The sequence below is a fragment of the Dermacentor andersoni genome, chromosome 2 (assembly GCF_023375885.2).
Source record: "Dermacentor andersoni chromosome 2, qqDerAnde1_hic_scaffold, whole genome shotgun sequence".
NCBI classification, from domain to species: domain Eukaryota; kingdom Metazoa; phylum Arthropoda; class Arachnida; order Ixodida; family Ixodidae; genus Dermacentor; species Dermacentor andersoni.
In genome coordinates, this window is record NC_092815.1 from 133697635 (window position 1) to 133707861 (window position 10227).

Consider the following 10227-nt stretch of genomic DNA (forward strand, 5'->3'; position numbering starts at 1 on the left):
GTAGTAGAGGTGAGACAAAAATTTATTTCTGCAATTCCCATGCTCCAGCAAAGTTGCTAAAGCTTATGCAGTGATGGTCACTTGCCATTCATGCATGGGCTCTACCCACAGCAAAGTTCAGCAATTCATTGAAGACCTCCATGCAGTCTTCAATGCAGTTAAGTGCAGTTTTTTTTTTTTAATGCTACACAAATGTTTTATAAAAAGCCTAGGAGCATAGCAAATGTGACGTTCTTGCATATGAGTTTCTTGAAAAGGCAGACATACTTTGCCACTAATAATGTGAGTTTCAAAAGACTGACTAAAAAAAAAATTCTTTTTTCAACTTTCTTATTGGAACCTCGGGGACGTTTGTTTAAATGACAAATCTGGAGGCAGGTACATTTGAATGCAGCCCTTTCTTTTTTAATCTTTAAAATCTCACCTAATTTGAGGAAATAATTATTAAATAACACCCCATCTAGTCAATATCAAAACCAAGAGCAGAAAAGACAGCCCTGGTATCATATCAAATAGAAATCCACTGACGAATAATGGTAGGGCATGTCCTGCCTGTCAAGTATCTGCTGCGACGTACTTCACAATTAATTCGATCTGACGTAGCATCAAGACACACTTGGTTTCAATATTGCCTGGATTGAGGGTTGAAATTCAATTATAGATGTATTCAATCAGCTGCTATTTTCAAGATACAGAAAAAAGAAGGAGGTCCATTAAAACATAAGCCCCCACCTCAAAATTTACTATATAACCGACTGGCCCCAAGACTATAGAAATGTAAATTAAAAATTTTTTGTTAATTAGTCTTCTGAAACCTCTGTTATTCATGGCAAAGTATGTCTCCCTTGTCTAGGAGCTCCAGTATATAGATGCCATGTTTGCTATGCTCGTAACCTTCCTGTAAAAAATCTGTATATTAGCTTAAAAAGAAGAACCTCTGTATTATTAGAAGCCAGAGCCAAGTTGGGACTCTGGTAAGTTATTGTGCTCGTGTACTGAAAACTGTGACACACAGAAAATATGTGTTGCCTTCATCTACTATTTGAGGTGTTAATGATAATTTTTATGCTACACTTTCTCAGTGATGGCTCCATGAATGTTCACCGGAGCATGCTATGTTGATGATGTGCTGCTATCGGTTCATCTTGAAATGCCATCAGTCTACATGAACGAGGATACATTCCAGTGAAACAACAGAAAAAAAAAAAGCTGCAAGGGTCTTCAAGAGATTGTTTGGTCAAGTGAAGTGTACAGTAAAACCTCACTGTAATGAAGTTGGAGGAGGAGCTGCATTTACTTTTTTACGTCTATTACATCATTACAACAATTGTCTGTCCCCATGGCCATCATGGGTTGCTCTTGAAAGCAGGGTGTGCTCATAGTAACTTCTGGGCCAGCTGATGCAAAATGTGGGATCGGGATAGTTTGTATTCCATGATGGATGTAACCAGCGCATGAGTGGACACAGAACACAAGAAAGGCAACAAGGACAGCGCTTGTCCTTGTCGCCTTGTATTCTGTGTCCACTCTTGAGCTGGTTACGTCATCACCTGTTACAAAAGCCTCCTGTGCACTGCCAAAGGACTGCAAAAGATGGTTTTCTGCCATGTGCTAGTCAGCAAGATTACTGCTTTGTTGAATGCCGCTGTCGATGCTAATCATTTACACTGTCATCATGCACACTGAAACAGCATAATAGGTGTTACAATGTTTCGTGAGCATGCCTGCAAGTTTCCAATTTCAACAATTCGTTCGTCGTGCTGAAAACGAGGCTGGCAGCCATTGGCTTAGCCAGGGGGAGGGGGGGTGTTAAGGTGTTCCTTACAACCCCCCCCTTTCCCATGGAACAGAAAGTTTCAGGAGGTGGGCTCTGAAAAAGGGACTTGGATGAAAAGGAAAGTCCGAAGGGGGAGGAGGGGGTTGTCATGTGGCACTGAGCCATGCTCCCTCAAGGGCTGCAGAAGATGGCACCAACCTTTCCTTTTCACATTGAACCAGTTCTCTCTCTCTCTCTCTCTCTCTCTCTCTCTCTCTCTCTCATGTCACCATACCTAAAGCTTTATCCAGTTTCCCCACAACCACTATCATGTCTGTAGTAGTAGCGTTCCCTTGCCTTCGCACATCAACTTTTCCCAGACACCTTGCTGTGGCTCACTTACCCCATTGTAACACGTGCTGCTTGCTGCAGAGAGCCCATCCTAACTAAACGTCTTTGGAATTTTCAGAATAGATGGGTGTCAGGAGGCACGACGCTTTCAAATCTCTCTGAGCTACTGGCCCTTATTTTACTGCGAACAACGACGGATGCTGTAATTTCACAAAGGCTTCTAAACAGGTAGCATCCCTGCTTCGGACTGTCTGCCTCATCAGTTCCCGAGTGCAATCAAATAACAATATGCATTGCGTGATGGCTACAATACCATGATCGCAGGTTACTTCCAAGCATCTCTTTAAACAAGTCAGACAGCAGGTCACCAAAAGTGAATTAAACTTGCATCATGTGATACTATTGAAGTTCTAGCGCAAAGCTTCGTTCCTTTATTTTTAATCAGCAATAATGTAGCATGCCTACAATACCAAATGAGCGATTAAGTGACAGGAAACTTGCAAAGTGTGCCCGCCCTCTCCTGTACATAGCTGGGGCCGTACCGCTCACTAGAAGGTCTGGCTGGAAAACAACGGTGATCTCCACTGTTACCTGGGCTGCAACAAGTCTGGCCTGCAAACGGGAAGAGGGACAGTAGTGTGCTTTCTTGTTTTTGTATGGCCCAACATTTAGCGCTGTTTGTCTTTCCAAGTCATGTACTGGCTACAACATTGACGTACATTATATAAATGCACCAATTCGTAAACGAAACTTGAAATTTTTTAAAATATCATCTTTAAAGATAGCATAAGGATGATATCATAATTTGATGCGAAGTGGCTGCAAAACGCATCCTCGTTGTTAAAACATCCTTGTCCAGGGAGCTCGTCATTGAGTGGTGCACAACCTCTATATATATTGTAGCGAAGAAAGACGCTAGTGGGTTCAGCGCTACTGGCTCTGAACTCTAGTGGGTCGAGCGCTCCTGCTCAGCAACGGCTCTCGTGCTTGGAAGCTGTGACTGCCCTGCCCGTCGACGTTGCGCTGCTCCAAGCTCTGCCAAATAAACACCTTTAGAATTGGTGGGGTGTGCGGGGTACCCTCAGACGATCATCCTGGAACTCCGGTCCCGTACCCCACCATCTACTATGCCCCAAGACGCCTCCCAGCAAACGCCTCCTCCTGCACCCACTGCGTGTCCTGGGGTGCCTCGTCATCGCGACCCTCCTATCTACACTGGAGCGGACGACACTGACGTGGATGAATGGCTCACGGCATACGACACGGTAGGCGACCATAACAAGTGGGACGAAGCGGCCAAACTGAGCCATGTTCTGTTCTGCCTCGCTGGAGTGGCCAGCCTGTGGTATAACAACCATCAAGCAGAGTTCCAGACATGGTCGGAATTTAAGACTTCCCTCGCCGATGTATTTGGTCGCCCTGCTGTTCGCAAGCTGCGTGCCGAGCAACGTTTGTGAGAACAAGCTCAACAGCCAGGCAAAACATTCACCAGTTATATCGAAGATGTCCTGGACCTATGCAGGAAAGTCGATTCGACCATGGCGGAGTCTGATCGAATCTGAAACATCCTGAAGGGCATAGAAGAGGACGCCTTTAACATGTTGTTGGCCAAAAGTCCATGCTCTGTGGCTGAAATTGTCACACTGTGCCAGAGCTATGAAGAACTCCGCAGGCAGCAGTCACTGACCCGTCGATCTCTACCGCATGAGGAACACCTTGCTGGTTTGGCTGTCATGTCCAACCAGGCAGCGTTGCTCGCAGAAATGAAGGCGTTCGTCCGCAAGAAAGTTGCCCGGCAACTCTCATTGATGGATTTTGCACAGCCGCAGTCGGTACATGCGCCTATGCCAAGTTTTGCGGCTCCACTTCGCCACGTCATAGCACAAGAACTGCACGAGGTTTTGCCTGAGCACCACCAGCGTGTTCCTGCAGCTGCGCCTCACAGCTACGCCGACGTCATGGCCAGGCCCCAACAGATCCCGACGGCTGTGCCACTCAGCTACGCGGAAGTCGTCACCCAGCCTCAACAACTCCCTCAACGGGGACCTCTCACGTACGTCGAAGTCCTCGCTATGCCCCGACAACAGCCTGCTATGCAATCACTTCACCAGCCGCCACGTCCAACGCGTCCTTCCACGTGGATGGGACCTGCCGCAACGACTCGGTGGCGTACAGCGGACAATCGACCGATATGTTTTGCGTGCGGCTATGCAGGCCACGTCGCCGCCACTGTAGTCGCGTGCAGTCACCTAGCGCTACACCATATGTGCCAAGTTCTATGGCGGGTTCTCCGCGCCCTTATTCTGACGACGAACCCCGGGCTGCGTCACCACCATTCCGCCGGTCTGCCAACATCCGCCGCTCAACTTCTCCATGCTGACGCTCCCCATCACCGATGCGGCCTCGTCCCGAAGCTCAGGATGAGGAAAACTAATCGTCGCAGTCCATGAGGCAAGGGCTGCGATGCCATCGAAACGCGGAAGTCCTCAACGTAGCCCGACCAATGTGATAGACGTGTTGTTTGACGGTGTGCGCACATATGCCCTCGTGGATACCGGAGCCGCTGTATCAATTATGGACGCAAAGCTTTGTCGCTTCCTTCGAAAGGTTACAATGCCCATTGCTGGATTCACCCTCCGCACAGCAGGCGCACAGCGTATTCACCCGATTTCGGCGTGCACCGCTCGTGTTATCATCAAGGACGTTGTATATGCCGTTGAATTTATTGTGATTTCCTCGTGCTCCCACGAAGTTATCCTGGGGTGGGACTTTCTCGCCCGACACGATGCCGTCATTCATTGCGCACGGGCCGAACTAGAACTGTCGCCGATCTCAGATATGACGCTTGCCGATAATGCTTCTTTTGCGAACAAACTACTCGTCAGGCACGACACCAACGTTCCTGCCAACTCGTCAGTGATTGTATCAATGCATTGCAGCAACCACTCTGACGCCATCGCACTACTTTCTCCGTCGGGCCGCTTTTATACTCGAAAAGGTCTGCTGCTGCCTTTTGTGACTGTGAGCGTCAAACAGGGCTCCACAGCTATTTTTGTCTGTAATTCCTTCTCATACCCTGTGATGCTGCTTCAAGGCGAATGTCTTGGCCACATGGAAGTGATCGACGCCGTACAAATTACGCATGTTCCCGAAGACACGTCCTGCGCCAGTTACAACACCCTCAGTTCTCTCTCTACGTCTGACCCATTGCCCACAGGTTTGTTCGATTCATCTATTGCCGATGGCCTCACCCCACCTCAGCGTTCGCAGCTTCTGCGCATCTTAGAAGAATTTCGTTCTTCTTTTGATGTCGGGCAACCTTCCCTGGGCCGGGCGTCTGCTGTCACGCACCATATTGACACTGGCTCCCAACCACCATTGCGGCAACAACCATATCGCGTCTCTGCCACAGAACGTCGTGTGATTAATGAGCAAGCGGACGATATGCTTCGCCGCGAAGTGATCCGACCCTCGAACAGTCCATGGGCATCCCCTGTCGTCCTTGTTACGAAAAAAGACGGCTCAGTACAGTTCTGTGTAGACTATCGGCACCTGAACAAGATCACTCGCAAAGATGTATACCCGCTGCCGCGAATCGATGACGCCATCGATAGCCTACAAGGAGCAGAATTCTTTTCATCTCTAGATTTACGCTCCGGCTATTGGCAAGTACCCATGGCTGACGTCGATAGGCCGAAGACAGCCTTTGTCACACCTGACGGCTTATATGAATTTAACGTCATGCCGTTTGGACTTTGTAATGCGCCAGCAACCTTTGAATGCATGATGGACACAGTTCTCCGCGGTTTGAAGCGGCACACGTGCTTATGTTATCTCGATGACGTTGTTGTTTTTGCCTCTGACTTCGCCACGCACCTTCAACGCCTACGGCGTGTTTTGACGTGCTTAGCAAACGCTGGCCTCCAACTGAACCTAAAGAAGTGCCGATTTGCAGTGCGGCAGCTCACGATACTAGGTTACGTAGTCTCGAAGGATGGAAGCCTCCCCGATCCAGCCAAACTTCGTGCCGTAGCTGAATTTCCTAAACTGACGTCCATCAAAGAACTGCGCAGTTTTGTAGGTTTGTGTTCCTACTTCAGGCACTTCATTCGCAATTTCATCGCCGTCATATCGCCCTTGACGAAGCTCCTTGGCAGCAATGGACCTCTCCATCCGTGGTCGTCCGAGTGCGACGAGGCGTTCACTAAGCTCCGTCATTTGCTGACGTCTCCTCCCATTTTGCGCCACTACGACCCAACGGCACCTCTTGAGGTACACACAGATGCCAGCGGTGTTGGCCTTGGCGCTGTCCTAGCGCAGCGCAAAGAAGGGTTTCCTGAATATGTTGTGGCATATGCAAGCCGTATGCTTACTAAAGCCGAGACCAATTACACCGTCACGGAAAAAGAATGCCTGGCGATCATCTGGGCGCTTACCAAGTTCCGGCCCTATTTGTATGGTCTCCAATTTGATGTCGTCACGGACCACTATGCACTATACTGGCTGTCGTCATTGAAGGATCCCTCAGGCCGTCTCGCCCGCTGGGCACTTCGCTTACAGGATTACGATATCCGCGTACTGTACCAAAACGGACGCCAGCATGCTGATGCTGACGCCCTCTCACGTTCTCCCTTGCCAGACGACAATGCCTGCTGCGCAATATCCCAGCTTGACATTTCTTCCGTCGACATTGGGACCATCGCTTCTGAGCAGCGCAAGGACCCCTGGATTGCCTCCATCATAGACTGCCTTGCTGATCCATCATTGCAGCCAACCACTCGTGCATTGTGTCATCAAGCTCGCCATTTCGCCATTCGCGACGACCTGCTTCACCGACACAATTACACCTCTGACAGCCGCCAGTGGTTATTAGTTGTACCTCAAAGCCTGCGTTCTGAAATGTGCACATCGTTCCACTCTGATCCACAGTGTGCTCACTCGGGACTTTTCAAAGCATACCAGCGCCTCCGACGACGCTACTACTGGCGAGGAATGTACAACTACATTCAAAAGTTTGTTCGCTCATGCCCTGACTGCCAGCGCCGAAGCAGTTGAAGTGATTCTCAAAGTGCCACGTTGTTCATCGTACGACTACGGCGTACCACCCTCAAACGAATGGCCTCACAGAACTCTTCAACCGTGCGCTCGGCGACATGCTTTCAATGTACGTTACCTCCGCCTTGTACGTTACCTCCTACTGGGACGCCATTCTGCCATTCGTCACCTACGTGTATAATACCGCGACGCAGAGCACCACTGCATTTTCACCCTATTTCTTGCTGTATGGTCGACACCCTTCGCACACCATCAACACCATTCTTCCGTACCGGCCGGATGCATCCGAGTGCGTGCCTATTTCTGCCACGGTCAGACATGCAGAAGAGTGCCGCGACCTCGCACGGGCCTTTACTTCCGATGATCAAGAGCGCCAGAGGAGCACTCGCGGTGACGCCACTGCCACGGTCACCATCGATTCGGGAGCGCTCGTGTGGCTCTCAGTCCCTTTAACTGCCCCTGGCTTCTCATCAAAACTGGTCCCTAAGTATGAAGGCCCTTATCGTGTCCTCGAACGCACATCTCCTGTGAACTATGTCATAGAACCAGTTGAGCCATCTTCAGACATGCGCCGCCGTGGACGAGACATTGTCCATGTCGACCGTTTAAAGCGTTACTACGACCCGCTCATCGTGACGAGCTGTTAGGTCGCCGGACGGCTCCCTTCTCGCTCCCAGGGGGTAATTGTAGCGAAGAGAGACGCTAGTGGGTTCAGCGCTACTGGCTCTAAACGCTAGTGGGTCGAGTGCTCCTGCTCAGCAACGGCTCTCGTGCTTGGAAGCTGTGATTGCCCTGCCCGTCGACATTGCGCTGCTCCGAGCTCTGCCAAATAAACACCTTTAGAATATATATATATATATATATATATATATATATATATATATATATATATATATATATATACACACACACGGTGAACTCGTTAAGACAAACTCGGTTAAGCCGAATTCTCACATATAACGAACAACATGGGAACGTTTGTTTGGTTTTCCATAGACTCTATGAAAAAAAAAAATCTGCTTAAGGCGTGCTTTTCGGTTAAAACTAACATTCGAAGTGACCGCCACCACTACCGATCCTGGAGGCTAGGATGCCTCGATGTGCTGCGCCCGAGGGTGCGTCCATAGGCGCGGCGCGTCGAGGCACCCTACTGGAGGCCTGCGGCGCACATCGCCCATGGACATTGGCAAAAACAAAAGGAGGAAACAAAAAGAGACGGTGACGTTTCATTTCACGAACACCGGTGACGTGCAAGCGTATTGGTGCTATACCGCATACGAAGCCATCGGCCCTCGGTGCGCCTAAACTGTCTGCATCGCAGATCGTATTCAAGATAGGGCTCGCGCAGCCACGCCATACGCAGCAGCCGCCGGAGTAGAACGCCCCCTAGTAAACATTTGTTTGCTAACTAAATTAACAAGCATGATGTCAGAGCGCGCATGCAAACATGAACACATCACGCCCGATGACCGCAGACGCTCGCTATCAAAACGCTGGCGTGAGGAATCGCGGCAGCAGCAGCTAGCGAAGTGACCTTCGCGCTAACACTTCAATGCAAACTGAGCAGCGAGAGAACAGCTAATGCAAAGCTACAAGCCATCAGCCCTAGACTGTGCCCCCAAAGCGGATCGCACTCAAGAAGTAAAGCACGCGCAGCCGAAGTAGAAAACACCCCCTTCCTCTCCTACCGGGTGCCACACGCGCAACAGGAGACGGCGTGCTCCCCCCCCCCCCCCCACCCCTTCATCCTCCACACGCGCGAGATCGAGCTGCCATTGTCGGCTCACCGCCACACACTTTCACTTGCACACACAGCGTACGGTGCGCAAGGACGATGTTATCACGTGATGAAGCCGATACGTCCGTGTTGCAAACAAAACCTGTAGCAACTGCCAGAAGAGGTCAACTCAATGCGCCTCCACCTACCTTCCTCCTCCACAACGCTTTGCCTTGTTTCTCCTTCCAGACTTCGCTCAACGTCACCTAGACTTTCCTTAGGTTGCGTTGCTTTGCCGCATGCTCAGCGCGCTCCTTCATACTTTTGCTAGCTCGGAGCCTGCACCGATGACCTGTGAGGCTGCAGATGCCTGCTTTAACTTCCAAGTGAACTTTTTCCAGCAGCATGAACGCACAGAAAGATTTTTAAGTTCATTAGGTGAGATGACATCGTTTGTGGCTGCTTGTCGATTTGTGCAGGAGCGCCAAACATCCATCACGGGCTGAATGAAACCAAGCAAGAGTACCACTTGAAGACAGTTTTCTATTAAGTTCAGCTAAATAAATGCTTTTTATGTCAAGTCTACTTCATTTACTCTTTTGAAGTAAGACATCTGGATGCATCTGGTCATGTTGCCAGTTATTCTTCTGATAAGACGAACAAATTGTTATGGTCTCTTCGAGTTCAGAGAGAATGAAGGAGGGAAAGGAGTGGTAGTTGCCGGAAGACCCCCCCTCCCCACCGTGAAATAAATTTCTGGCTATGCCACTGCTGGCAGCACTCCACCGGCATGTCAACATATTGTTTATAAGTCAAACAAATCAACAAAAACATGAGCAGTGGTCGTCATTTGTGAAAACCCATTTCATTTTTCCATTCTTATCATTAGTCTTGCCGAGTGCCCAATCCCAGCTATAACTGAAGCTTGGCTTTGACAGAGCGAATGATGAAGGCTGAAAACAATGGAGAATAAATGGGTCATTATGATGTAGAATTTCTTGACTGCACATTTGTCACAGGTTATCAAGGCAATGGTCAGAAGGTGCAGCATGTACAGCCATGTATACCTTCACTCCACAAGCTATGCACTCCTTCGGCCAAGGCGCAGCATGCTGTGTGCACCAGAGGGCAGGAGACTGCAAGAGCCGGCAGCGTTGGATACACTCTGCCAATGCTGTCGGCGTGACCAGTTTGGTCTGGTGCCAGGTAGCCAACACGCCGCGGGAATTTTGAACTCCTGATACATACAAGTTGCAAACAGTGTCGATCACCATCAAATTTCCTCCCAATCAGCGCGAAATGATAGCGAATCTTCATAACTAAAGAAGTTTGTTGTATGTACTTAAGG